The sequence below is a fragment of the Mirounga angustirostris genome, unplaced genomic scaffold (assembly GCF_029215605.1).
Source record: "Mirounga angustirostris isolate CCGP_5_RB_7025 unplaced genomic scaffold, mMirAng1.0.hap1 SCAF_13, whole genome shotgun sequence".
Classification (NCBI taxonomy): Eukaryota; Metazoa; Chordata; class Mammalia; order Carnivora; family Phocidae; genus Mirounga; species Mirounga angustirostris.
In genome coordinates this window covers 42,321,947-42,349,382 of record NW_026991721.1, presented here as the reverse complement: position 1 = coordinate 42,349,382, position 27,436 = coordinate 42,321,947, and the positions used below count along the sequence as shown (strand labels likewise).

The 27,436-nt window shown below is 46.5% G+C and overlaps 1 protein-coding gene across 1 annotated transcript in view; it reads left to right on the top strand.

Annotated features, from left to right (window-relative positions):
* Positions 1–27,436, top strand: part of SPON1 (spondin 1) — a 244,851-nt gene that overhangs the window by 186,548 nt on the left and 30,867 nt on the right. The window lies entirely within an intron of this gene.

Sequence of the window (27,436 nt, the reverse complement as noted above, 5' to 3'; positions counted from 1 at the left end):
TTGTTACATAGAATACACTGGATGGAGTCCATCCTAGCCTGTGTTTCCATACAGTCAGCCTAGCCTGGAAATTATCTGTTCCTTGGGAGTTTGAAGAAATCCATTAAGTCTGTGTGCCTTGCTTTTTTGAGTTTTCTGTAAATTTTTTAAATTTCTTTGTCTGTTACTTTCTCTGTTAAATTTCTTTCTCTGAAGTTTCCTACCTCATTGTTTCATTTGGGGTATTTTATATTTTTATTACAAAATATTATCCATGTGTTGAGGCTTTTAGTCAAGTAGCATGTAATTAGGTATAGTTTTCACATATAAGTTTATCCCCTTTTTACATTTCATATATGGAATGAGACCTGAATTGTCATGCAGCTTCTACCACTAATTTATCAATGCAACTTTGACCAAGTTAATTTGATTTCTGACATCATTTTCCCTATAAATAGGAGTCATGTTACTTACATCCCAGGGTTGCTATATTACAGATAATGTATGTAAAGTTCTTAGCACTGTGCCTGTCCTCAATGAATAGAAAATATCACAACGTTCTCTTTTTTAATGCTGTGGGTCTCCTTTCTCTTCTGATCTGAATTATATTTGCATGGACTTTCTATTTTTCATAGTCTTTTTAGTATTTTCAGAAGCAACATATAAGCAATGGGGGACCACTGGAGGATTTTGAAGAAAGAACACCAGCTCTGGTAATTGAGTGTCCGAGCTGGGTTTGTGGACAAATCATCAGAAGATGGGCCTATGCTGTGAGAAATGACACAGTTGACAAGGGGCCAGCTAGACTTTTCTTGCCAAGTGGGATGTGGAGGTGTAGGCTTTACATTCATAGTCAGTGAACACAGGCTCCAGAGCTCAGAAGAGGCCCTTTCAAGGGCTCCAGGGAGTGGGAAATTGACCAACTGGCCCCCAATTGTCCTGCTCCAGCATCCAACCCTTTGGGGCTGAGAAACAGATGCTGACAAACACCATGACCCAGACTAAACCCAGCTTTTGAATGGGACAACAAAACAGGCTTTGTTCATCCTTTTGAAATGGGGCCCAATTATGTTTGATTAATAAATGAAACTCTGTGTCCAAATAGGAGAGACACTGTAGAGAAATGGTCAGAAAGCACTTTGTGTAGAAAAAGGCTAATGAAGTTTTCAGAGGGCATTCATTTGCCTGGAGCTGGTCTAAGACAGAGAGAAATCTCCAGCCTCCAAATCCTTCTCTTGTTTCCCTATCCCCCCCTTTTTTTTTCCAAAATATGTTTTTTGTTTTTTGTTTTTAAAGATTTTATTTATTTATTTGAGAGAGAGAGTGAGAGAGAGAAAGAGCACAAGAGGGGGAGCGGGAGAGGGAGAAGCAGACTCCCTGCCGAGCAGGGAGCCCGATGCGGGACTCGATCCCGGGACTCCAGGATCATGACCTGAGCCGAAGGCAGTCGCTTAACCAACTGAGCCACCCAGGCGCCCCCGAAATATGTTTAACTCTTCTGCTTAAGATTTATTTTGCCTCCTTGGTGATGGATTTCTGTGTTTATTCTGTCATTTAGAAGAAAAAAATGTACTGTTAGAAACATTCTTGATCTGTTTGTAAATGTCAATAAAAAATAAGCCAAAAGGTTGACCACGGTAATTAATCAAAAGGTAATCACTGAGCACTTTCTATGTACAAACCCACTGTGGTATACGCTATGAGGGAAGAATTAAGAAATAGTCCCTACACTCAAAAGTCCTTCAATCCAGTTGGGGAAATGGCTAAGTAATAGACTGGCTGTAATACAAGAGAAGTTGAAATAGATGCTTTAATCAGGTTGTAAAGCACACCTGTGGGAGCACAGATCAATGGGATGGATCAAAAGGACTTCCACGAGCAAGGTCAATTATATTGCATCTTAGAACATAAATAGGCTTCCTATAGGCATGTGTTCCTTCCGATTCTTTTGGATGAGCTGACCAGTGCACCTGTGCACAATGCCCCAGATGTCAGCTGTTCTGGGCTATTCCAACAGCTCCATGTGTGCACACATGCACACAAACACATTCCCACTTCACACGTGTTTGCTTTCCTCTCCCTCACTGCCTTTGGCCAGCCCCCAAATCCTCATTCCCAGAGGGCCTCTGGCCCGCCTCAGCTTGACGACCTCCAAAGTTTGGCTACTTAGATCTAGTTTTTTCCGTATGGTTTCTGGTTCTGCTCCCTTCCTTGAGTCCTTGAGTTTTAGCCCCTTTCTCTGTGTTATCTTGGGAAAGAAACTCTCAGTTTCAGTCCTCTGCCCATAAAGCCCCCAGCCCTAGCCAGAAAAACCTTGTATCAAGGTAACTGTTGGAAGAATTCCCTTCATTCTCCTTCTAGGAGTCATGGGGGTTTTCTGGGCCCTCCTCCACTCCCCCGCCCTAGGGAAGGTGAAGGGAGGTGAAGGGAAGGCAGGTGAGATGATATGCAGTGGAATTCCACCTGCAACATTAGCCAACAGGCTAGAATACCTGGAGGTTGTATGTCAAGTTCCAGGAGAACCTCAAGAGAAATCAGCCATTCCCAACCAGTAAATTTATTGAAGAAGTAGGAGTCTGGTTGCAAGCCCAGCTACACGCTCTTGCTCCTGTAACAAACTCCTCCTGAGAGGCAAGATGGTGGGGGGAGGGGGTGTGTCTAGAATGCTGTCAGCCACAAGTAACAGAAAACTTAGCCAAGAGTGGCTGAAACAACACGGACGTTTACTACCTCACTCAATGAGAAGTTTGGAGATAGCTGGTTCCAAGGTTAGGACAGTGGTTCGCAGATGTCATCAGGAGCTAAACCACTTCCATCTTTCCGCTCTGCCATGTTTAAAGGATCAGCCATGGCTCCCTTTGTGGCCACGAGATCAGTGCAGCAGTTCCACACTTGGCCTCCTCATGTGACAACCTGGGTGATTTCTTCTGTTCAGAGTGCTGTTGATCAGGTTACTCACGGTATTCAGCTGACAAACGGACTGGTCTAAGGGATCTGAGGTGGCATCATTCATATGTCTGGAACCTTGGAGGGGTGTCTGGAAAGGCTGGGACTGTCTATTGGAATGCCCGCACATGGCTTCGTCAGCACGGTGGTCTCAGGGAGTTAGACTTCTTACATGATGGCTTGAGTTCCCAAAGAGAATGTTCTAAAAGACAGAATGTAGAAGCTGCCAGTTTCTCAAAGCCTGGGTCCAGAAATTGGCCAAAGCAGTCACAAAGCTTCCCACATTCAAGGGGAGGGGACATAGACCCCCACCATTTCGTGGAAGTAGGATAGAATTTATGGTCACCTTTGACCCATACATAGGTTGTAAACTAAGCTGTTGCAATAAAGAAACCAAAAATACAGTTTTTAAATCAGATTGAAGTTTATTTCCCTCACACATAAGAGTGAGGAGGGGAACAACACAAGGCTGGTGGTCTGTTTCTGCCAGGCTCCGCACATGGTTCCCATATCTGGGTCCAAGTCAGCTGCTGTGGTTCCTACTCCTTTCCAAGCAGCAGGAAGGGCTAATGAAAACAGACGGCAGACAGCTTTCTTAAATAGGGTGATCCAAGAGTTATACACATCCCTTCTGTTTGCATCACATTGGCTAAATATTGGTCCCATGGTCACACCTGACTGCAAGTTATTACCAAATGGAAGATGGGGAAAATGGGACTGAGAGACAATTACTTCTTGGTCTCTCTTGACAGCTGAAAAATAGACAGTGGTAGATGAGTTTCAGCTCTAAATAGTGAAGTTGGTGTCTGGGGAGGGTTTATGAATCTTCACATCCAGGGCTGGTAGTGAATTACAGGTACTCTGAGTACACCTCTAACGATGGGGCCACTCACCCACACAGAAGCAATGTGCAGGTAACCCCCTATTAGGAGTGGTACCTTGCTTGAACCTCTCACTGAATACTAAGGATAATTATCAGTTGGGTCCACTTGGTGAGGTCCTTCTCCTTAGAAATATCTGATGCAGCATCTTGCTCCAGACTTCACAAAGACCACAAAAGAATTCATTGAAAAGGAATGTGCTAGCATTCAATAGTTCGCTGAATGGTTATACAGTATATAGAAGATCTAACTAGTGTTAAAAACCGGTCCCATACACCTAGGTGGCTCAGTCATTGGGCGTCTGCCTTCGGCTCAGGTCATGGTCCCGGGGTCCTGGGATCGAGCCCCGCATCGGGCTCCCTGCTCCATGGGAAGCCTGCTTCTCCCTCTCCCACTCCCCCTGCTGTGTTCCCTCTCTCACTGTTTCTCTCTCTGTCAAATAAATAAAAAATAAAAAAAAATAAAAAAAAAAAAAACCGGTCCCATAAAGAAGGCCTAACAAGCAAGCAGCTTTGCCTCACTAGGGCATTGGTGAAGCCCTTCTTAGGAGAAGGTGGCCGCTGCCATGGGTGTTCTCTGGGATTTCTTCAGCCTTCTTCCTGGTCCTGAGAAACTCACTGCGCCACTTTCGCCTCCCACACCAAAGCAGGTCGGCTGGGTCTCACTTGGATCCGAGCCGGTGCTTTTGTGGGGACAGCTCTCCATCTCTGCCCGGAAGTGCTCACAATCTAGTCCTTTTAGCCCCCACATTTGTTTTATAAGTCTAAAAGCAGCCCTATTCCTGTCTGCTTTATGTATTGGGGTTCTGAGTATACTTTTTCTTAACACAATGTGTTCCATTACTTGAAAAAAAGGGATTGATGGCTATTGGCTTAGGAGACTCCTTGGGCTCAGGGCTCATCAGCTTATGGTCTCATATATTCTCACAACTGTTTTCAAGAAATAAATGGTCTTTCCACTGACTCTTGAGGGATAAGTTTAATAATATATTTGAGGACATATTTGAAACTGGATGAGAGTATTATGATTCTAGACTTCACTTATTTATAGTTGAATCTCCTTAGCTTCTGTATTTAAAAGAAAAAAGAAAAAATACCTCTTTCCTGAAGAGGCAGAATAAAGTGACAGAAAAAAACGTGGATTTTTTTTTTTTTTCTGTTCAAAAGACTTGGTTTAAATATCATCTCTGCCGCTTACTAGCTCTGTGACCCTGGGCAAAATACTGGGATCTCTCTATTTACATCTGCTTGTGTCTAAAATAAGGGCAATGGTAACAATCCCCGACCATATCATGCTGTTATGAGGGTTAAGTTAGCTGGTTTATGCAAGCTGGTAAAGCCACTCTGGAAAACAGTATGGAGGTTCCTCAAGAAGTTAAAAATAGAGCTACCCTATGACCCAGCAATTGCACTACTGGGTATTTACCCCAAAGATACAAACGTAGGGATCCGAAGGGGCACCTGCACCCCAATGTTCATAGCAGCAATGTCCACAATAGCCAAACTATGGAAAGAGCTGAGATGTCCATCGACAGATGAATGGATAAAGAAGATGTGGTTCATATATACAATGGAATATTACTCAGCCATCAGAAAGGATGAATACTTACCATTTACATCGACGTGGATGGAACTGGAGGGTGTTATGCTGAGTGAAATAAGTCAATCAGAGAAAGACAATTATCATATGGTTTCACTTATATGTGGAACATAAGAAATAGTGCAGAGGATCATAGGGGAAGGGAGGGAAAACTGAATGGGAAATCATCAGAGAGGGAGAAAAACCATGAGAGACTCTTAACTATAGGAAACAAAATGAGCATTGCTGGAGGGGAGGTGGGTGGGGGGATGGGGTAACTGGGTGATGGGTATTGAGGAGGGCACGTGATGTGATGAGCACTGGGTATTATATGCAACTGATAAATTACTGAACACTACATCTGAAATTAATGATGTACTATATGTTGGCTAATTGAATTTGATTTTTTTTTTTAAAGCACGGTGCCTAATACTATTAATACCATCATTTATTGAACCCTTACTATGTGGCAGGCACTGTCTAGGTCAGTGGCTGTCCCTTGGGAACTTGTTAGAAATGCAGATTCTCCTCAGGCCCCACCCCCGCCCCACTGAATCAGAACCTGGGAGGGGGGATCCCAATACTCTGCTTTCATAAGCCTGCCTGGTGATTCTGACGCGCATTCAAGTTCGCAGATCACCAGCCTATAAGACCATGATGTTCACATCCACATGACACTACAGCTAATAGTTTGTGCAGAAACAAATGCAGACATGCCCTCTCCTATTTTGTTTGGTGAGGGCCCCGGAGTCTTACGGACTCAGTGCCATGTGTGGCTCTCAGAACCGTTCCTTACAAGCAGATGGAAGGTGAGAAACTGGGGAAAGCCAGATACCTCCCGCCCTTCCCCCTCCCAGGTCCTCTCTTCCTCCCCCAGAGGGTCTGCGTCCTGTGTGGGCGGTTTATAAAATACATTCAGAGAACTCAGCCACTCCAGAAAGAGTGAATAGCTCCTCCGTAGAGTAGCCCTAGCACCCGTATCTCCCTGACTTGTCACTGTGTGTTCCGTCTGTCCCCTTGATGAAATATGAGCTCTTTGAGGGCAAGAACCATGTCTTAATCATCTCTGTGTCCCCAGTGCCTGGTACACATGGTAGACACCTAATAAGCGAGTGGCGAATGAATGAAGTGTCAGCCCCAAATATCAGAGGGTGGTTTGTTCCAAGAGTGCTCAGGTGGTAGGTGGGTCCTCGCAGCCAATATATCTCTGGCCCTGGTGACAAGTAGGCAACGGGATCGCCCAAGGACCTGGGAAATGTTACCCGAGCCGTGCCTCCTCCATCCATCGGCTCAGTTCAGTACCACACAAGGCTGTGGGACAGTCTCTCAAGGTGGATCAGAACCACATTAAGAACCGCCTAGAGAAGTAAACTGCAAGTATCCATTTCTTTGCTCTGTCATAATTGTTTTCCCAGTTGCAGGTGAAGTTGAAATCAACTCTGTCTGTTGAAGGTTTGAGTAGAATAACTTTTCTGTTTCATGAATCCTGAACAGTGGAGGACTGAATTCTGCTCTGGGCTGTGGGAAAGGAACAAAGCACTCAGTGGGATAGATGGGAGCTGAGCGCAGCCTTAGCCGAAGAAGATTTGGCCCTATTCTTGGGCTTTCTGTGGATTGTTGCTGCTTTCGGGTCTTTTCATGCTGGGTGGGTGCAGAAAGCCACGCTGCTCCCCAGCCTGCGCCGCCTACCCCCCCCCCCCGCCCCTGCCACCTAAGCCGGAAGCCATTCAGTTAGCTCACTCAGAAGAACCAGAATAAATATAGATTTCTTCTTCCACATGTTAATTTATGGGACCTTCCTATTTCCTTCTCACTGCAGTGCACCTACCTGCTGCGGTCACATTCAACTTTATTGAAAAGCAGCAGGGAATTCATCCTCCGCTAGAAAACGTTGACAGTTAAGTTCAGGCTGTGAGGGGCAAGCTATCCCAGGTGAGCCTCTCTCTCTCTCTAAGTGAGAGTGTAGACAGTAGGTATTGGGCTATGGTGAGGGGCCCCCATAATGAGGAGAGCAGGCACCCTCTAAGAGTTGAAGGAGGAGGAATCAGTGCAGAAGGGTCTGAGTTAAACCACACGTAGAAACGGTCCTGAGATCTGGTGACGAGTGGGGGATGGCCAGATGCCAGCCATCGCAACTAGGGTGTGTCCCCTCAAGTCAAATGTTTGTTACAAAACTGCCTCCTAAGGGAATGGGGTAGAGAAATTAAGTGAAAAGATTTGCCTAGTTTTGAGGGGAGGGAGATTTTAGATATGGATTAAGTATCAATTTCAAGAGAAAAATGTGAATTTAAATAGGGTTATTAAAAACCTAAGAATACTGAAGTGGGGGGGACCTACCGCCTATTTGTAGTGTATTGTAGCCTGACTGAAGGAAGGTATGGATAAAGGAAGTGGTCTGCATAGCCTCTAGAAAGAGGGTGGTCAAAGAGGAAGAGTTGGTCAAGGTCTCCTGTGCAGGTCAAGAGAGGAAACACCATGACCCTCAGACATGATGTTTTGATCTACAGGGAGGGTCTGTCCCCATAATGGAGGGAAGTGCATTTGACTAAGATGGCTCTGTGACTCTGTCCGTTAGAACCTTTCACCTCCACTTTCTTTCTTGAACTCTGTGCTTCCCGGGCAACATTCAGTTAAGATGATAGCTTCTCAAAAAGGCTTTGCTACGCATGGAGGCTGTGGCCCGTCACTTTTGTATTTCTCACCGCTGATCACGTCTTCTACCTCTTGAGAGTCTGGGTAGCACGAGCCAGCCCTCCGACTGGCCCTCTCGGCACACACCACCAAAATCAAGGTCCTGGGTCAAAAAAGGAGGTGAGTCTACTCTGGACACAGATCAGCCAACATCCCCGGTGACAAAGCTCTTGAATTCAACTTCGGGAGGGGGATATTTCTTCCCCATCTCTGTCTTCAGAGGACCAGTGTTAATGTTAAATAACAACCAGAATCTCTTCTTTGTTTATGTCTCAGTAAAGGGAATTTTTAGGTTGTTTAAAGCACTCCTTTGAAGTGATTTTGCTCCCCAAATTTCTAATTTTTGTTCATTATACATTTGAAAAGGATTTCAAGTTGCCTGGTGATAAAAAATGAAAACACGACAAGCTCTATACGCTCTGACCTTAAAAACTTCTGTAATGTAGCTTCAGAAAATATAACTAGGAATCATCTCAATATCACATTACAGATCTATGGCTTAAAGGTAATTTCTGTCATTTGAATATGATGGTGAGCTGATGGCTGAATTGGATTCTTAAGATAAAAACAATTCATCCTGCATTAGGAGTTATTACTTTAATTGAATAATATCTGGATCATGCCAGTGGTGATAATGTTAATGTTATTACCCATTATCTTGGTAATGTTCACCCCACTGTTTCCAGAGAAAATATAGCCCATTAAATGGACGGAAGGATTCAAATAGAAAAAAAAAGCTGCAAGCTTTTCATGGCTCATTATGCCAAGGTCAGAACAAAGGAATAGCCCTGACCTTGAAATAGGACGGAGGACCTGGCCTGGGCTCCATGTTTGAAAGAATTGCAAGAGAAGTCCTTTCAGCCATGGCAGAGTGCCATGAGTTTCCTCAGCCGTATCTTTATGAAAATTAACATTCACTCATTAATTCATTAATTCGCTTACCCATTCATTCCTTCAACCAACTCATTCATTCATTCATTCAACCAACGTATTTTGTTTACCTTCACAAAACCATAAGTGGTGTCAGACCATTAAGAAACAAAGATGATTTGGTCAAGGAGGGATGGTCAAGGCTTATGGAGAACATATTATATCTCTGACAACATAGTGGATGCTTCCAAACAATATCTAATTTATTCTTCGCTAAAACCCATGAGGTAGGTAGAGTTACTATACCCATTTTATACCTGAAGAAACTGAGGGTCAGACTGGTAAAATGACTTGCCCAAGGCCTCACAGCTAGAAAGAAAAAGAATCTGAATTCAGGCCTAGGCCTGTCTTATTTTAAGGTCGAAGCTGTTTTCACTACACGTGGAATTTGGACTTAGGATATAAAGACATTTTTAAAAATATTATAATGCAGTGTGATAAATTATGCAAATGGCACAGAGTTATATGGAGCAGGACAACTGTGGTGGTGATAGCCAGATCCTCATTCTGGGTGGACACATTACACTTCTGGGCAGTGGGAAATGTCTAGGTGGCCTAATGTGTCATGCAAAGCTCCTCTACATCCCTGCCCCATCACACAGCTCTCTTCCCACCCCCTCTTCAAAACCTGGTTTCCGTGTCCCTCTCCCATCCTCCCAAACAAAGGGCATTTGTTCTCCCATATCCCATATAACTCAAGGCAAGAGGAGGGGTGAGGCTCTAGTTCATCTCCATCACCTCTTCTCCCCTCATCTCATAGAAAAAACCATGCTCCTTTGAGGCTTCTCACACCCGCCCACCCAGCCTCTGTCTTCCTGGTCGCTGCCCCTTTCCAGCCTTCTGGTCACTCCCAGCCTTCACTGAAGATTTTGGCCCTGAGATCACTGTATTCTCCAAACCAAATCAGCAGTTTTTACTGGGACTGGGACCACTTCCAGCTGTTATGAGTGCTGGAGTCATGTGGGCCCCAGAAGATATTTTATCACCCTGTGAAGTAAGTCAGGAATTCAGAGGCAGATGATACAATAGGCTAAGTCCAAATCAGAGAAGTATGTCTGATAAAACTTTATGTAAGTACAAAAAATGTTTTCAAGCCACACCTTTGCCCGATGTCACATTATAGAGCCTGTTTCTCATTTAGGCCTTGTACCTAAATGAAAGTACCTATGCCTCCGTTATAACCCAGATCCCGTCGAGCTGTGACAGGTGACAGAGGCCTTGTGTGAAGAGGCAGGGGACCTGTCTGGGAAATCTGTGACTTCATAGGCTGCACCTCATCGTCTTAATACCTTGAGACGCATAACAAAGGTTCCATTGACCTGAACCATTTTCTGAACATTTTTAAAACTACAGATTCCTGTGCCCCACCCAGAGATTCTAATTCAGTAGCTCCGAGGTGGGACCTGAACATAAATAGACTTAAAAGGTCTTCAGCTGATTCTGAAGCACAGCCAGTTTGGGGAGCATTGGTATTCTGCACCCGCCCATGAATCCAGATGCTCCCTACATCTTGACACCAGGTGAGCGTAGTGAGTCCCCTCTCCCTCATGTTCACCATCATGAAGCCTTGCACCTCCCACCCTCATCCCCAACCTCCTACCCGCCCTGTCTCCCCACTCCCAAAATGTAGTTCAATGGACACATTTTTCTCCCTCCTGCCTCTGTTCTTTGCCTCTCAAGAATTTCCAAAGCCAGGTGCCCTGTGTAGGGGAGGAAAAATAATTTTCCTCTACCCATTTAGGTTCTTGACTAAGACATTCCCACCCACCCCTATAATAAAAGAAAGATTAACAAGAGAAAAGAATTTTAATTACATACATATGTATATGTCTATACATCTGGGAGTATCTCAAAAGGCAGCCAGATAATTGAGGCTTGTATACCATCCTGAGCTAAGAGAAGGGATAAGAGTCTGGGGCTTCGAAGGGGAGGAAGGCAATCACAGGAAGGTGAGAAGGGGAAATACATGATAAACAAAATTTGCCCTGCAATGCAGATAAGTCTCTCAGATGAAAATGCAATCTCTAGTAATAGCTCTCTTGCTGGTACAGGGCCCCTCTCTAAATGTAATTTCCCCTTGCAAAAGGGTAACTTTTATACTATTTTCAGTGCTTCTCCAGTGTCTGCAGTTTCTCAAAATAATCTTTGTGCCAAAGAGGCATATTTTGAGGTGGCATAGTCTCTTACCCTTCACCTGCCACTGGACCTTATCCTGATGACAAAATGACCAAGTGACAAGAGTTAAACACAAAAAGGAAAGGTCAGGGAGTCCAGCTCCCTCTGCTGCGGATCAGCAGTTAGTTACAAATGATGGGCTCTTTCATCTGGCTCCAGCCTGGCAAGGGATCTGGGGGTGAAGAATTCTGGGTTTCATTTTCCTTATTTCTCTGAGCTACTTCTGGCAGGAACATTATAAGCAAATCAAGTTTTGATCAGTCAAAGCCTATTTGAAATTTCTAGGAGCTGCCGCCCATTCATTCATTTATTAAACAAATGTATTTATTACCTCCCAAATCCTGTGCTGGACAGTGGGAAAGAGGGAGATAGAGGTGAGCGAGACACAGTTCCCCCCTTGAGGCACTCACAGCTCGGTGGCGGGGGGGAATATATGCCTGTAAAAGGGTAACTGCAGTTCAGTGAGGTGGATCCCATGACCAAGGTCAACATTGGGTACCTTGAATGCACAGAGGAAGGGCAGCTATACTAAGCCAAAGGCTTGAGCCCCATTCTAAAGGGCCAGGAGGTATTAGGTGGGTGAGAAAGGGCTGAGTCACCTTGGGGAGATGATGGTTTATGCAAAGGTATGGTAGCTTGAAAAAAGCATTTCTGGTTCAAGAAACTTTAAGTAGTTCAGTAGGGAAGGAGGTATCCTAATGCTGATGCTTTGACATCAGAGGACACTGAGCTCAGGTTCTGGTTCCTTTGCTTATTAGCCACATGCTGGGGAGTGAATCCTTGGGTTTCTTTGAGCTTCATCCATAAACCCCACCTTACAGGAGTGGAGATGAGCTAAGGTAGTACCTAACACATAGACCACAGCCAGTACTTGGTGTCCGGTTTGGTGATGAAGATGAAGATGGTGATGATGGGGATTGAGGGTACTTGTTGGGGAGGAGATATGAGGCTGGAAGAGGAGGCAGATCCGAAGCATGGACTTTGTGTTCCATGCTAAAAAATGTGGACATTATCCCTAAAGCCAAAGGAAGAATGTTAAGAAGAGAGTGAGCTGGTCCAATGTATGCTCTCGAAAGGTCCCCATGAGGGACTGGAGTGGAGCAGGAGAGGAACCCTTGGAGGCAGGAAGGAGTTAGGAGGCCCAGGTACTCATATGACAGTGGGACAAGGGCCACGCGGTGGGGTGGCCTCTCAGAGCACCACCGACGAAGCTGTTGCCTGTGATTTCTCAGACTTACGGGGCCAGCTCGGCTCCCTCATGGCAGGGCCTGACCACATAGAGGAACAGAAAATCCAGGCTCCTCTTATCATTGGAATTAGCTGCTTTTCTGACTCCACAAATGTCCCACTCAGGCACACTGAAGTATGCTTTTTCGGTTTAAAATGGAAAGGAATAACAGTGGCGAGCTGCGGGTGGTGGGATTACAGGTTGTCTCTATATTATTCTTTTTGCTTATCTCAATTTTCTGAATGTTCTACAATGAACATATTTTTGTAATAAGAAAAAATCCATTATAAAAATGTTTTCTAAAAAAACAAAACTGCATGTAATTTCGATCAAAACAGCAATTCTTTCCTTAATACCTGAGTAGGGAAACGCTCGATTGAATTACAAATGGAGGGGGGGGAAATTGTTGAGAGGATCCAACTTCAAACTTCTAAGGTGTTTATTTTCTTCCTTTTGCTTTGAAAGATTATGCCAATGAAGACAGACCAAGACATGTGAAGAGCCTTGAGTTTGAAAAATAATAGTCGTTTTTATTGTGATCGCTTCAAGTACAGATTCTTTCCATGATTTTTACTTCAGGAAGCTTCAAGAACAGGAAAACTGCCCCATAGTTACTGGCTTATTGATATTCTCTTTTTAAAGAAAACAAACATCTCCTCAAAGAGAAGTCCAAGTGACAATAGCCTCTCAGCCTGGGTTGTAAAAATACGGAATTGCAGATGGGCCCTGGGTGAAGTTTAGTGAAATTCAGTGGGAACCCCAGACAGAGGTCTAAGAACTGAAATTTTTCAGCTCCCTGCTCCAAAACATTGAATGGCCATGCCTAGGTCCCATGTTCATGGAGTCGCCTCAGGTAGACATGTTATGCACCATTAGGCTGTCTTGTAAGAGGTAGCATCTTGATTGCAATCTTCAACTTGAGGTTTCTTAAGAAGGTAATTATAATAGTACTGAAAAGAGTTCACATAGTTTTGTAGTACATCAAGTGTCTTAGCGTGCAATCCTTACAAGAAGCCTATGAGTTAACTTGAGTCTCGTGGTAGAGATGGAGACAAGGAGGCTCCTGAGGCCACACAGCTGGAGAGCAGAGAGACAGGACTCTGCTCAGCTCTTCAGACTCGGTGCTATTCCTCCCCCCCTCCCTTCTTTTTTTTTTTTTTTTTAAAGATTTTATTTATTTATTTGACAGAGACAGAGAGAGCAGGAACACAAGCAGGGGGAGTGGGAGAGGGAGAAGCAGGCTTCCCACCGAGCAGGGAGCCCGATGCGGGACTCGATCCCAGGACCCTGGGATCATGACCTGAGCCGAAGGCAGTTGCTTAACCGACTGAGCCACCCAGGCGCCCCCCCCCCTTCTAACGACTGGTCTTAGTTACCTCATTTTCACTAGACCCACTCATTCAAAGGGCAGGTAGGGTCCATAGGGATAGGATTTGTTCCTATTGCTGTTACAACAAATTACCACAGATTAAGTATCTTAAGATGAGGTAAATTTAATCTATTATACTTGTAGAGATCAGAAATCTAAAATGAGTCTTATAGGGCTAACATCAAGGTGGGAGCCAAGCTGGTTCCTTCAGGAGGCTCCAGAAGGCTTTTCGCCTCTTCCAGAATGTCAGTGGCTGCCGGCATGTGGGGGCTTGTGGCCACATCACTCCAGTCTCTGCTTCCATCCTCACATTGCCTTCTTGTCTTTTGTCGTCAAACCTGTGCCTCCTTCTTACAAGGACACTTCTATTTCAGGCCCCCTGAATAATCCAGGATAGCCCCCCCTATCTCAAGATCCTTGATTTAATCACATCTTCGAAGTCCTTCTGGTCATAAGGTAACATTCGCAGGTTCCAGATTTTAGAACATGGATATCTTGGCGGTTGCGGGGGGGGGTGGCATTGTTCAACCTACCTTGGGAATATTTACTGAAAGGTCCTTAAATGTAAAATTCTCTGAATTTAAATTTAGGTCATCAGGTTTTTTTAGTTTTCTATTTTTAACCTTTCGATTTTGAGTGCCTTGGGGCTTTCATGTTTGTTTGCTTGCTTGCTTGCTTGCTTGTACTTTGAAGCAAAGTTAACTCTGACTCCCCGTGGGAAGTAACTTACCTAAAGCTCCATCCTCCTGCTATCTTTCAAGGATGGATGCAGACAGCAGGCTTCTCCAGGGTTTGGAGAGGGCCTGGAGAATGGTACATTCTCTCCTGTTAGGCTTCTCCGGCCTGCAGCCATTTACTGAGCACTTACTATGTGTCAGGAACTGTGCAAGCATTCTGCATTCCTTTATAGCTCATTTATATCTTGCAGCAAGCCAGGAAGGTAGTTCTCATTAGACTGCTCTTCAGAATGAGAAAATCAAGGCTCAAATAATTAAGTAATGTGTCCAAAGCTGCACGGTTAAGCCACAGAGCCTCTAAAACCTAAGCTCTTCATACAGGGCTCTTGCAAAATTAGAACATTCCCAAACCCAGGTAATGTATAGACCTTTTTTAAAGGGCATATGTAAGCTCACAAACCCCTAGGGTTGAGTTGTAATTATTTTCATTATCATTTTATTTAAATGTGTGCAAAGATAACTGGATATTAACTCTTTATGCTTATAGCTCTCATATGACCATAAAAGCAAAATAAGGATAATCATGCTAACACAAACCACAAACCTTTTAAAATGCTAATTAGGAACATCGCTCGAACGTGGTGGGTGATGCTGTTTTGTTGACATTGACTGCTCACAATCCAGATTTGAGCCTGGCTGCCAGGGTCCTTCAGAGTTGGCTGTGCTCATACACCAGAGTCCCTTAGCCTAACTCACCTCTCCCGCCCGCTGACGGCACGCACATCATTTGGGCTTTACCCAGCGAGAATGTCATGCATGTGTTAACTCTGCCTCTCTTTTTCCACGAACTGTAGCAGCTGGGCTCTCTGGGCAGCAGCTGGAGTCCAGATTGCCATGCCTGAAGTTAGGGCCCCACTCCTGGGAACCGCACCTGGGGTGGCGAGGGGGCTGGGGAGGGGCGGCAGGCAGGAATGGGCAGAGGGAGAGGCGGAGCTGCGTTGCAGGCCCAAAGAAGGCCTCTGCCAACATCACACGAGGCGGTTTTATCCGCCAGTGCAATCCCCAAAAAGAACTGACAACCGAGGGATGCCTGGGTGGCTCGGTCATTAAGCATCTGCCTTCGGCTCAGGTCATGATCCCGGGATCCTGGGATCGAGCCCCGCATCGGGCTCCCTGCTTCGCGGGAAGCCTGCTTCTCCCTCTTCCACTCCCCCTGCTTATGTTCCCTCTCTCACTGTGTCTCTCTCTGTCAAATAAATAAAATCTTAAAAAAAACCACAAAAACAAACTGACAACCGAGGGCCGCATTTTCGCAGCTTTCCCAGCAGCTGAGGAGGGACCTGGGCAGAGCATCATGGTCCACAGTAAAGTTGTACAGAACAGCAGTGGGATATAAACACAAACACATCCTGGCTGCTGGAATTGCCTGGCACTGCTAGATTATACGACCCTCGAGTAAAGAGAATATTTGAGGAAAATAAAAACTTTGATTCACTGGACATTCGGTATACTTGATTAAGCACCTACTATGAGATGGGTGCTTTGCTAGATACCTTCTGGTGGGAAAGACATGTAAGTGAACAAATAATCATGCAAATAATAATAATGCAACATGGTTGAGGTCACGGAAAAAGAGGATCCAGGGGTAACAAGAAGGCATCACCAGGGCAAGGAGGTAGGGGAATGGGAGATGTTGGGCAAAGGGTACAAAGTTACAGTTACATAGGATGAATAAGTCTAGAGATCTAATGTACGGCACCGTGACTATAGTTTAAAATACTGTATTGGGGGCGCCTGGGTGGCTCAGTGGGGTAAGCATCTGACTCTCGATTTCGACTCAGGTCATGATCTCAGGGTCGTGGGATCGAGCCCCCATCAGGCACCGTGCTCAGCATGGAGTCTGCTTGAGATTCTCTCCCTCTCCCTCTCCCTCTGCTCCTCCTCACATTGGTGCTCGCTCTCTCTCTCTCTCTCTAATAAATAAATAAATCTTTAAAAAATAAAAATAAATAAAATAAAATACTGTATTGTATACTAGAAATTTGCTAAGAGAGTAGATTTCTAGCGCTCTCACCACAAAAAACAGAAAGGCAACTATGGGAAGAGATGAATATGTGAATTAGCTTGAGGGCAGTAACCGTGTTACTATGAGCAGGTACACCTCGTTTTATTGCACTTCACTTTACTGTGCTTGCCAGATACTGCTTTTTTCCCTTTTTTTTTTTTTTTTTTTACAAATTGAGGGTTTGCAGCAACCCTGCATTGAGCAAATCTTTTGGCGTCATTTTTCCAGTGACATTTGCTCACTTCGTGTGTCTGTGTCACATCTTGGTCATTTTTGCCAACTTTTTGGTCATTCCCTTTTTGGTAACTCTTTGGTAATTCTCTTCAAACTTTTTCATTACAATTATGTTTGTTACGGTGATCAGTGATCATGACTCTCTGAAAGCTCAGATGACGGTTAGCATTTTTTGGCAGTAAAGTATTTTTTGATTATGCACATTGTTTTTTTAGGCATAATTCTGTGGCACCCTTACCACACTTCAGGGTGGTGTGACTATAACTTATATGCATCAGGAAAGCACAAACTCCATTTTATTCCCCTTACTGTGATACTAGCTTTCTTGTGGTGGTCTGGAACTGAACCCACCAGATCTCCAAGGTAGGCCTGTGTCTGTACGTCAAAACACAGTGTTGTACACCTTAAATATATACACTTCTACTCAAAAAAAATATTAGGCATTTCAAAGGAGGAGTTGCTTGAGGGGACAGGGATATGTAGCCATAAATGGACAATTACACGGAAGGAAGCGGTGTGGAGACCTGCACATGTAACTAAGTAACCAGGGCTACCCGTTCATTACCATTCGCCTGGCCCTTCACTTAGGCCATCTCCCTCAGTCCTCACATACTATGATTAATCTACTAGAGGACATGCCCACAAGAGCGGGGACTTTGTTGTCTTGTCCACTGCCCTATGCCCCATGCCCAGCACAGTCTCTCACCGTAAAGGGAGCTCAATAAATCCGTGTTTTACGCATGAGGAATCCGCTGAGAGGACAAGCGACTTCCGCAAACTTACACAGCATGTAAAGTGGCTGAGCCAAGATTTGAACTTCGGTCTGGCTTATTCCACCACACTGCTCTTTAATTCCTGGTCCCCTCTGCCACAATCATAACTAGAAGCTGGGTTTCACAGCCAGGGAAACATCCCTTACCAGGGGAAGCCTGGCAGAGGCCAGCCTCTTGCATTCCCGGAAGGGACACCACTTTAGCGTAAGCCACAAGGCACAACTTCTCCTGTTACCTCTGCAATCTGTCCCCGGACCTCTGTGAGGACACGGGGTGGGGTGTCTCAGGAATGAGAAGGGTTAAGCTTTTACAGCTTGCTGAAGCTGTTCCTTTGCATTTAAATAGCACAATTGAAGAAAGCAGCTTCTGGAATCTTATTTGATGCTAGCCTTCTGGGCATCTTAAGGCATGCCTATTTCTCCACCGCCAGGTCATTCGGAGCTTCATTACTTAATAATTTGAAAGCTTTGTATGGAAATCAGTGGATGAAGGGAGACGAAGTGAAATGTTATATTTAAGGACCCAGCAAAACAGGCTCACAGGACAGTACCTGAAGCTTCTACCTTGCTCTCTGATTCAATATAGGGTATTTTAGAGATCATCTCATTAATGATATAGCTCTTTTAATAATGAACCCAAAGACCGTAGAGCAGTGTAAAAACACACACATATATGCTTTTGTATCTTTTTTTACTTTGCTCTATGGCCTTTTTTTTTCTTTTTTAGATTTTGTTTATTTATTTTAGAGAGAGAGTGTGCGTGGGCAGGGGAGAGGGCTGAGCACAGGGCCGATGCGGGGCTCAATCTCACGACCCTGAGATCACAACCTGAGCTGAAACCAAGAGTCAGCTGCTAAACTGCACCACCCAGGCGCTCCTGCTCTATGGTCTTTGAAGTCGTCATTAAAGGGGTTATTTCACAAATGAGATCATCTCTGAAGTATATTAAATTATAGAAAGCAAGGTAGTCTGTGTACTCATCTATTTGTATAATAATCTAGCTACTATTGTGCAAAGAAATGGTAGGGGTAAAGAAAATGGGTGTGTGTGTGTGTGTGTGTGTGACAGAGAGCTAGGATTTCAACTATGTGACAAGAACATACAAATATAACAATGAATTGATAGTAGCTGCTAGGTAAGGATGGTGGGATTATGGATATTTCTTTTTGCATCTCTCTCACACACTCTCTTTTTCTCTCTAACATCCTATAATATGGTTACATTATTTGGTGTTTTTTTTTTTAATTTCAAAGACCTTATTTTAGTAGGTGAGGTAATTTCCATCCTGACAGAGCGCCTACCTGGCCCTCCTCACTTGCATTAGCAGCTGTTATGGTCATTGCTGGGGGCCTGGCAGAATCCTTGAGTGGCGGGCGCCTGGGTGGCTCAGTCGGTTAAGCATCTGCCTTCGGCTCAGGTCATGATCCCAGGGTCCTGGGATCGAGCCCCAGGTCAGGCTCCCTGCTCCACAGGGAGTCTGCTTCTTCCTCTCCATCTGCTTCTCCCCCAGCTCGTGCTCTCTCGCTCTCGCTCTCTCTCTCTCTCTCTCTCTCTCTCTCTGTCTTAAATAAATAAATAAAATCTTAAAAAAAAAAAAAAAAAGAATACTTGAGTGGCTTTGTCAGTGAAGCTGTCCTCACATCCCCACCTCTGCGAGCCTGGCCCTCCCTCACACACCCTCCCCTGCTCTGCTGTCCCCAGAGAGCCCATCAGAGTGTGGCCCGCTGTAACTGCTCATCGTGCAGGGAAGGCAAGCTCCACGAGGCAGGGACTGGCGTCGCTCTTGTTCTGGGCTCTGTCTCCAGCCCCCGCAGTGGAGCCTGGCAGAAGGTGCGGGCTCCCCCAGGATCTGCCGGGCCCCCGGCAATGCCCATAACCTCAGCCGTCAGTGGCCACCGCACCGCACCTTGCTCTCCCCTCCTCTTGCTCCATCTGGAAGGCCGCCCCTCCGTCTCCGGTCTGGATCTGGCCTCTTCTCATCTTTTCAAGGACCCCACTCTTGCAAGTGCACCCTCTCTGTCTCCGGCAACAGCCCTTTCTCTTTCTGCATTAGATTATACCCTTCCACATACCAACATGCCGTAACGTCACTCATCTTTTAAAGACTAATTTCACATGTCCTTCCTGCTCTTGCCAATTTTCTCGACATCCCGCACAGCAGACTCCTCCAAAGAGCTGTCGGGACTTGCGCCCACTCGTCTTGCCTAAACCCGCTTCGGGTGCATCTGCAGCAGTGACCAGCGAGGCAGCGGTGGGGCAGCAGGGGACCGTGGGGGCATCGGGGGATAGTGGTGGCAGCCGAGAGCAAAGGGACAGCAGGGGGACAGTGGGGACAGCACAAGAGCTTTGAAGAGGCCCTGGGGCAGAACCTAGTGCCCTCCTGTCTCCCTGTCGGCCCGTGTTAGGCTCTTTGCCGTCCCCACCCTCTTCTCTGTCTCTGCCTACTCCCCAGGTTCTCTGTCCTGTAACTTTAACCACCACCTACATGCTGATGCCTTTCAAATTCATATCTCCAGCCTGGACTTGTCCCTCGAACTCCAGCCTCATATATCCAACCGCTGACAAGACACCTCCCCTTGGAGTCATCCTTGACCTCTCTTTGTTTTACAGCCCTCATCCACTGTCTCCTCAGCTCCCATTGCTCTCTCCTGGCCCAATGCCCCCTGCCTGCCCCCTGCCTACCCTCCCCCGTGCCCCACTAGCGCTTACTGTCCCGGAGCGTTCAGCAGAGCCCTCTGAGCATATCAATCAAGTCACACTCTCCTGCTTGCAGACCCTTCAGCGACATCCCGACATCCCGGTCCCGCAGCACTCACAAGAAGTGCCCTCGGACCCCCAGGAGGGCCGCGCAGGCCAGAGGCTTCCTCTAGCTTGTCATTAATTAATCTTTTAATTAACTCACCCATTAATCATCCCCTGCATAGTTCCTCCAACCCAAGCCAATGCTGGGGGCACAGGGAGGACACAGTCCCCAGCCCTGCTCTCCCGCTGGCTTCTGGAGCCAGACCTGGACTGGAGCTGTCCTCAGAGGAAGGTGGGGTGGGGGTGGGGGAGGCAGGGAAGAGGGCCGAGGGGTGTCCAGTGCTATGCTGCGGAGGGTTGGGGCGCCACCCTTCCAGGCACCTGCCGCAGGACCTGGCCTAGGCTTCCTTGAGACCCCTGTCCGGTCAAAAGCAGACAGCTTCTGCTGAGCGTGTCCTCTCCCGTGTGATGTCCGAGTCTCACCTGGCCTGGCCCCTTTTCTACTTCTCTGCTCTGGCCCTGGCACTTAGTTCTTTTCCGATTGCTGGAGACAGGGTGGAAGGTGGGGAAGAGGGCCTGGGAAGGGGCTGGTGGGACAGAGAGACAGACATGCCCCATCAACCTCCCCAGCTCCCTCTGCTCCCTGGGGCAGACTTTCACGAGCATTACAAAGGACAAAATGAAAAAGCCCAGAAAATGAGCTTAAACACAGGACTGACACTTTGGTCACCAAAGGACAAGCTAAATCGATGCCTGCGGCTAGCAGAGGCACACAGAAGGAAGGCCCTCTCTCTCAGGTCACAGGGTGATGCTCATCCTCAGAGCGCTCCACCTGCCAGCGTCAGATGCACGTGGAGGGGCAGACCCGGGGGGCTCTGATGAGCCCTTCCCCTCCGGCTTGAGAAATGCCAAGCTGCTTTCACAAAACCGTCTCACGGGAAAACTGTTATCTACAGCATGATGCAATTTTCCCATCGGAATTACAGGCTGTGTTTGAAAAGAACTAAAAAGAAATTGAATTTGAAATGCTTCTGTGCAACCACCTCATCTTCTTGTGGATCTGCTAACGGGCTTGAAATAGCGGATCAGACGTGGCTTGTGACAGCAGCGGGGGCCCCGGGGGGGCGAGGCTCGCTAGCACCCACCGGGGGCTGACTCAGAATTTGTGAGCTCTGACCATGGTTCCTACCGCGGCCCCTTGTCCTGGCCCGTCCCTCTCCGTCGGGTTCAGGCAGTTCCAGCAGAGCTGTCTGGCGGCACTCTTCCCCGCCCTGCCGGTGCCCCGACCCACCTGCTCCGTGCTATCTCGAAGCATCGCTTCACACGGCTAGGCCGACGGACTGCTGGTAGACCGAGCCTCGAAGGACACCAGCCTCTCATTCATCGACAAGTATTGCTTGAGCACAGTCCTAAATACTGATAGTACTGATAGTACAGCATGGAGCAAAACAGAGGAAAGCCCTTGTCCACGGGGTCCCCTATTCTAGCAGGGAGAGATAGACCATAAAGAGTAAATAAGCAGGGGCGCCTGGGTGGCTCAGTCGGGTAAGTGTCCGATCTTCATTTCCGCTCAGGTCATGGTCTCAGTGTCGTGAGATCCCAAACGCCATGTCCAGCTCTGCCCTGAGTGTGGAGCCTGCTTAAGACTCTCTCTCGGGCGCCTGGGTGGCTCAGTCGTTAAGCGTCTGCCTTTGGCTCAGGTCATGATCCCAGGGTCCTGGGATCGAGTCCCATATCGGGCTCCCTGCTCAGCGGGAGGCCTGCTTCTCCCTCTCCCTCTGCCTGCCGCTCCCCCTGCTGGTGTTCTTTCTCTGTCAAATAAATAAATAAAATCTTTAAAAAAAAAAAAAAAGACTCTTTCTCCCTCTCTCTCTGCCCCACCCCCTGCTCCCTGCTTGTGCACATGCTCTCTCTCAAAAAAAGGGGAGGGGGGCGCCCGGGCGGCTCAGTTAGTTAAGCCTCCGACTCTTGGTTTCAGCTCAGGTCATGATCTCAGAGTCATGAGATGGAGCCCCATATTGGGCTCCATACTCATTGGGAGTCTGCTTAGGATTCTCTCCCTCTGCCCCTCCCCCCACTCCCTCCCTCCCTCTTCTCTCTCTCTCTCTCAAAAAAATAAATCTTTTTTATTTTTTATTTTTTTTAAAGATTTTATTTATTTATTTGAGAGAGAGAGAATGAGAGACAGAGAGCATGAGAGGGAGGAGGGTCAGAGGGAGAAGCAGACTCCCTGCCGAGCAGGGAGCCCGATGCGGGACTCGATCCCGGGACTCCAGGATCATGACCTGAGCCGAAGGCAGTCGCTTAACCAACTGAGCCACCCAGGCGCCCCTCTACTCAACTTTCAATACCAAGCCCAGAAATCTCTTTCTCTGACTCCGCAAGAGCATTATTCCTTACTCAATATTCCCACCATGGTCTGGGTTAGGTGTCCCTCTGGACTACCAGACTACACTGAGCCAAAACCAAGAGTGGGTCACTTAATGAAATGAGTCACCCATGCGCCCCATGGGATTGCTAGTTTTAAGAGGGAACAGAGAAGACCCCAAGAGAAGGTGGCATTTGAGCAAACACCTGGAGGAGGCAAGGGAACGAGCCTGTGATACTTGGAGGATGGCGTTCCTGGCACAGGAAACAGCAAGTGCTAAGGGTGTCCGAGGAAACAGGAGACATCCAGAATGGCTAAGACACACGGAGGGAGGGACAGAACCCTGAGGGTTAGAGTTAGTGAAGTAACGAGGGGCAGCATGGCCACTGAATGGGCTAAGAGCTGGACACTGACCCTTGGCAGCAGTGAGGTCATTGGTGATCTTGACCAGAGCAGTATCAGAGGAGGGAGGCATCTCAGTTACTTCATCTGAAAAGTGGGACCCATTTGCCTGCCTCCCTCAGAATTCTGCAGTGCAGACCTCATGAGACCACGGGCAAGCCAGAGAGCACCACCAATACGAACCATCTGTTTTTATTTATAACCCAATAAACCCAGAGCTTGTTGAAACAATGGGAAACTATGACGCTGGGCACAATTGATTTTAAAGATGCTTATAGCCCCATTATCACCTCATAAAATGGCTCATTTCCTGCTGCTCATCACCAGGACACCCACCAAGGGATGAAAAGTTCCCCTCAGACATGGAAGCCATCAGGGTTGATATTTTTTATGGATAGTAACTGGGAATTCTGGGAAAGGATAGAAGCAAATAATGGAGCCAAGCACCGTTCACCAGAGTCTTTACATAAGATGCCCTCACAGAGGGATCCAGGTGACCCTGTGTCTCAAAGCAAGGGTTCGTTGGGGAAAAGCGTCAGCCAGGGGCAGCCATGCTCTTGAAAAATGAACAAGATGGAAGAGGGACGAGAGCAAGATGAAGAGGAAGAACAGACAAAATGAAAAGAGCAGGAGTTTTGGAGTCAAACGCATCTATATTGAAATCATGGTTCCTGGGTGGTCTTCACCAAGTCACGTGACTTCTCTGAACCTCCATTTCGTCATCTGCAAAATGAGATGATAGCTATTCCCAAAGGTTTTCCTAAGAAACCAGCTGATGAGTGCAAAGAAATGCGCGATGGGGGGTGGGGGCACTCTCTGTGTGAGCATGTGGGTGTGCATTTAATATCGTTGGATTCCCCCGCTTCAGGAGCAGTTCCTCTCCAGCTCAAGAACCCTGTGCCTCCCCTGCTCTGCCTCAAAACCAGTTCTCAGGGCAGCATGAACACTGCCAGTATCCTGAACACTGTCCGAGTGCGGCTGTAACATCCAGAACTCAGAGTAGGTTAGGACATGGCCTGGGGCCAGCTGAGGCACAGGTGGGCAGGGGGGCCCTGACCTTTCTCGAGAGGCTGGCACTCCTGCATCACAGCTCAGCCTCCCAGCTCCCCTCTGCCTGGCTTCCCAGGGTGACCAGTGTGGTCTCCACAGTCAGACTGAGGTTTGAACTCTAGCTCTGCCATTGACCAACTGGGTAGCTAATCTGGCCAAATAAATGTGTTTCTGAGGATTAAAAAGTGTACACCTACCTACCCTGCAAATGTGTTGTAAGGATTAAATAAAATGCTCTATGAAGGTAGTTAGCAAGATGCTTAGCACATCAAAACAATAGATCACTGTTGTTATTGTTGTTTCTACTTGCTTTGATCACTTTCCTCTCTGATTATGGACTGCACCCTTTTCTCTTCCTGCGGGGAGGAGGCAGGTTGTCTGGACTGACTCCCAGACTATAGGCCTAGGGCGGGACGTGCTCAGTGCCGCCGGCAGCAAAGGGGGCCTTAGGATGAGGAATGAGGTTGTGGTTCAGGGCTGGAAGGTGAAGGTTCAGGCAGGCACAGTCAGAGAGGGCAGAGAGGAGGTGAGGAACAAGGCAGGGAGGACGTGACAGACCCCGGTCTTTCACCATGGGCATGACTGAGATGTCCAGAGCCCTCCAGGATTGACCCTCCGAGGGTCAATGTTGGGTGGGGTTGGTTTTGACACCAGCCCCCACCCGATCCCTCAAACCCACATTCTTACTCTCAGCTCGCTCAGACTTGCTATCTCCTAATACCGATGTGATTTCCACCTCCAACCTGTCCCCGGCCTGTTTTCCCCCCCAACATGACCCTCCTTCCTCCAGATCTGACCTCAGCCTACGGCCGGTTGGGGGCTGTGTGATTCCCAGTTGGTGTCGGGGCTTCTGAAGTTGGAGTACAACTGTAACATCTTCACAATATTTTTACCGAAAGCAAAACAAAAGAACTCGTCCCCATGGGGACGCCTGGGTGGCTCAGTTGTTAAGCGTCTGCCTTCGGCTCAGGTCATGATCCCAGAGTCCTGGGATCGAGCCCCGCATCAGGCTCCAGCCCTGCATTGGGCTCCCTGCTCAGCAGGAAGCCTGCTTCTCCCTCTCCCACTCCCCCTGCTTGTGTTCCCTCTCTCGCTGTGTCTCTCTCTGTCAAATAAATACATAAAATCTTTAAAAAGAACTCATCCCCATGAAGATGGACACTAGTGACCTGTGGTTTCTTTGGGGCTTTTTATCTTAATTGGCATATCTCTGGAAAAGTGCTAATGTCATACAAAAGAGGCATGAACTGTGAATACCCTGAAATACTTGGTTTGAAAAGAGTCCTATGGGAGATGTAGAAGGGCTCTAAGGATTCTTGAAAGATCCTTTCTGTGCCTTAGAGACTTGTTAAAACAACTTTTCATTTAAGTCGAAAGTTTGGATGGCTTACTCTGACTTTAAGTCCTTCATTTTTCAGAATGGAAAATGCCCAGCCCCCCAGCGGCCCCATCCAAGGCTCACCCAGCTACATAAACCTCCTTCATATGCTCCCTGAGACTCAGAGCTTGACTTTAAGTGAGGGAGTGTTCTCCCAAGGCGTTGTGGGTTTGGAGATGCAACTGTGTGTTTCACAATCTGTACTCAAGCAGTGCAAATTGATTCTCATACCAGCTTGGCCTGAATGTAAATGAGGGTAAGAATAGTAGCTAATATATGCTTATTCGGGCACTGTATTAGCACATTCTATGGATTATGTCATTTAGTCCCCCAACAACCTCATGTAGTAGAGACTCTTTTTATTGTTGTTTTTAAGGTGTATTTATTTTAGAGGGGGGGAGGGGCAGAGGGAGAAGGAAAGAGAAAATCTCAGCAGGCTCCCCAGTGAATGCAGAGCCCGACATGGGGCTCGATCTCACCACCCTGAGATCGCAACCTGAACCAAGAGTCAGATGATTAGCCGACCACGTCACCCAGGTGCCCCAGTAGAGAGACTCTTTTTAAATCCCATTTCACAGATGAGAAAGCTAAGAGAGGTCAAGAGACTTGCCGAAGGACACAGAGCTATCTAATGGTGCAGTCCGGATTTGAACTCAGGTGTGATTCTATAGTTTATGCCCTCAAACACATTCCTGTCCCATTGGCTGGCTCAGTAAATACTAAAAAGTTTGGTAGTATTGACTGTGCCCAAAATTGTGGCAACATGGGCACATACACATCTTGCGGGGGTGTAAATTGGTACAGATTTTCGGAGCACGATTTGGTAGGTCCTACCAAAATGATAAACTTGCTTCATCTTTTAATCATTCCTGGCAATCTATAACACAGGAAGCCTTGGATTTATAAACAAAGAAATACATATGCAAGTGTTCATCATAGCATCACGTGTGGAAATAAATATCCACCAATAACGCTGGTTAAGTAAATTACAGAACATCCATGCCATGGAATTCCACTACACATCAAAGGCTTTGCTTTTTCAACAATTTGCTGAGTATCTATCCATCACACTGGATATGGCCATGAACAAGCAAGCCAGACACTCTCCAATCCTGCAGAAGTTAGGTTCTACCAAGAGAATTTTGATACTTCAAAAATTTTTAGCTTTTTAAGTAAATTTTCCATAATGCTCCTGCTTTCTTATTTGATTGGCTAACACAAATGATCCCAAACAAGTAAAAATAAGCTGTTGACCGTTCAGGTGGATGCAACCACTAGCTGAGACAATTTACAGCGAGAAACTGTTCTAATGGCCACACACGTAGATCCACCATCCTTGGAGCTTCCATAGCTCTCAAAATTACAGGTAGAATTTCATCACCGTAAATAAACACTAATGGAGGGCCCAAACAACTCTTGTTGAGTTATATACTGCAAAAGTAAAATCAGTATGTCATTAGTTGGGACTTGAAAACGAAGATTTAATTATAATGCAAGGTAAATCTGCAGGGCCAGCTCACTTGGTGGCCATCTGACTCCACCCACATTGACTTTACTGCTTAGTAAAATAGTTCTTCAAGGGCAAAGGGATGGTCATCAGACAGTATCTCGTTAATTGGCTCTCCTATCTTGTATTTCTCTTTTATACATCTGGACTTGGTTTACCATAATTTGAAGATCTCCAACACTAAAAATCAACAAAAGGATTGCTATGATGCGGGATCTACTGACATGGAAAGTTTCCCCTGATATGATATTAAGGAAGAATTTTTAAATCATGGTGCAGAATAAGATGTTCAGTATGATGCAGTTTTTGTGGGAAGAGCTCTATCTAATGTACACACACACACACACACACACGCATGCACGCAGTTGCATATGCATAGTAAAAGGTCTGGAACGATACACACCAAACTGTAACATTCTGGAGAAGGAGGCGGAAGGCAGGGTAGATGCCAGGGCGGAATATGC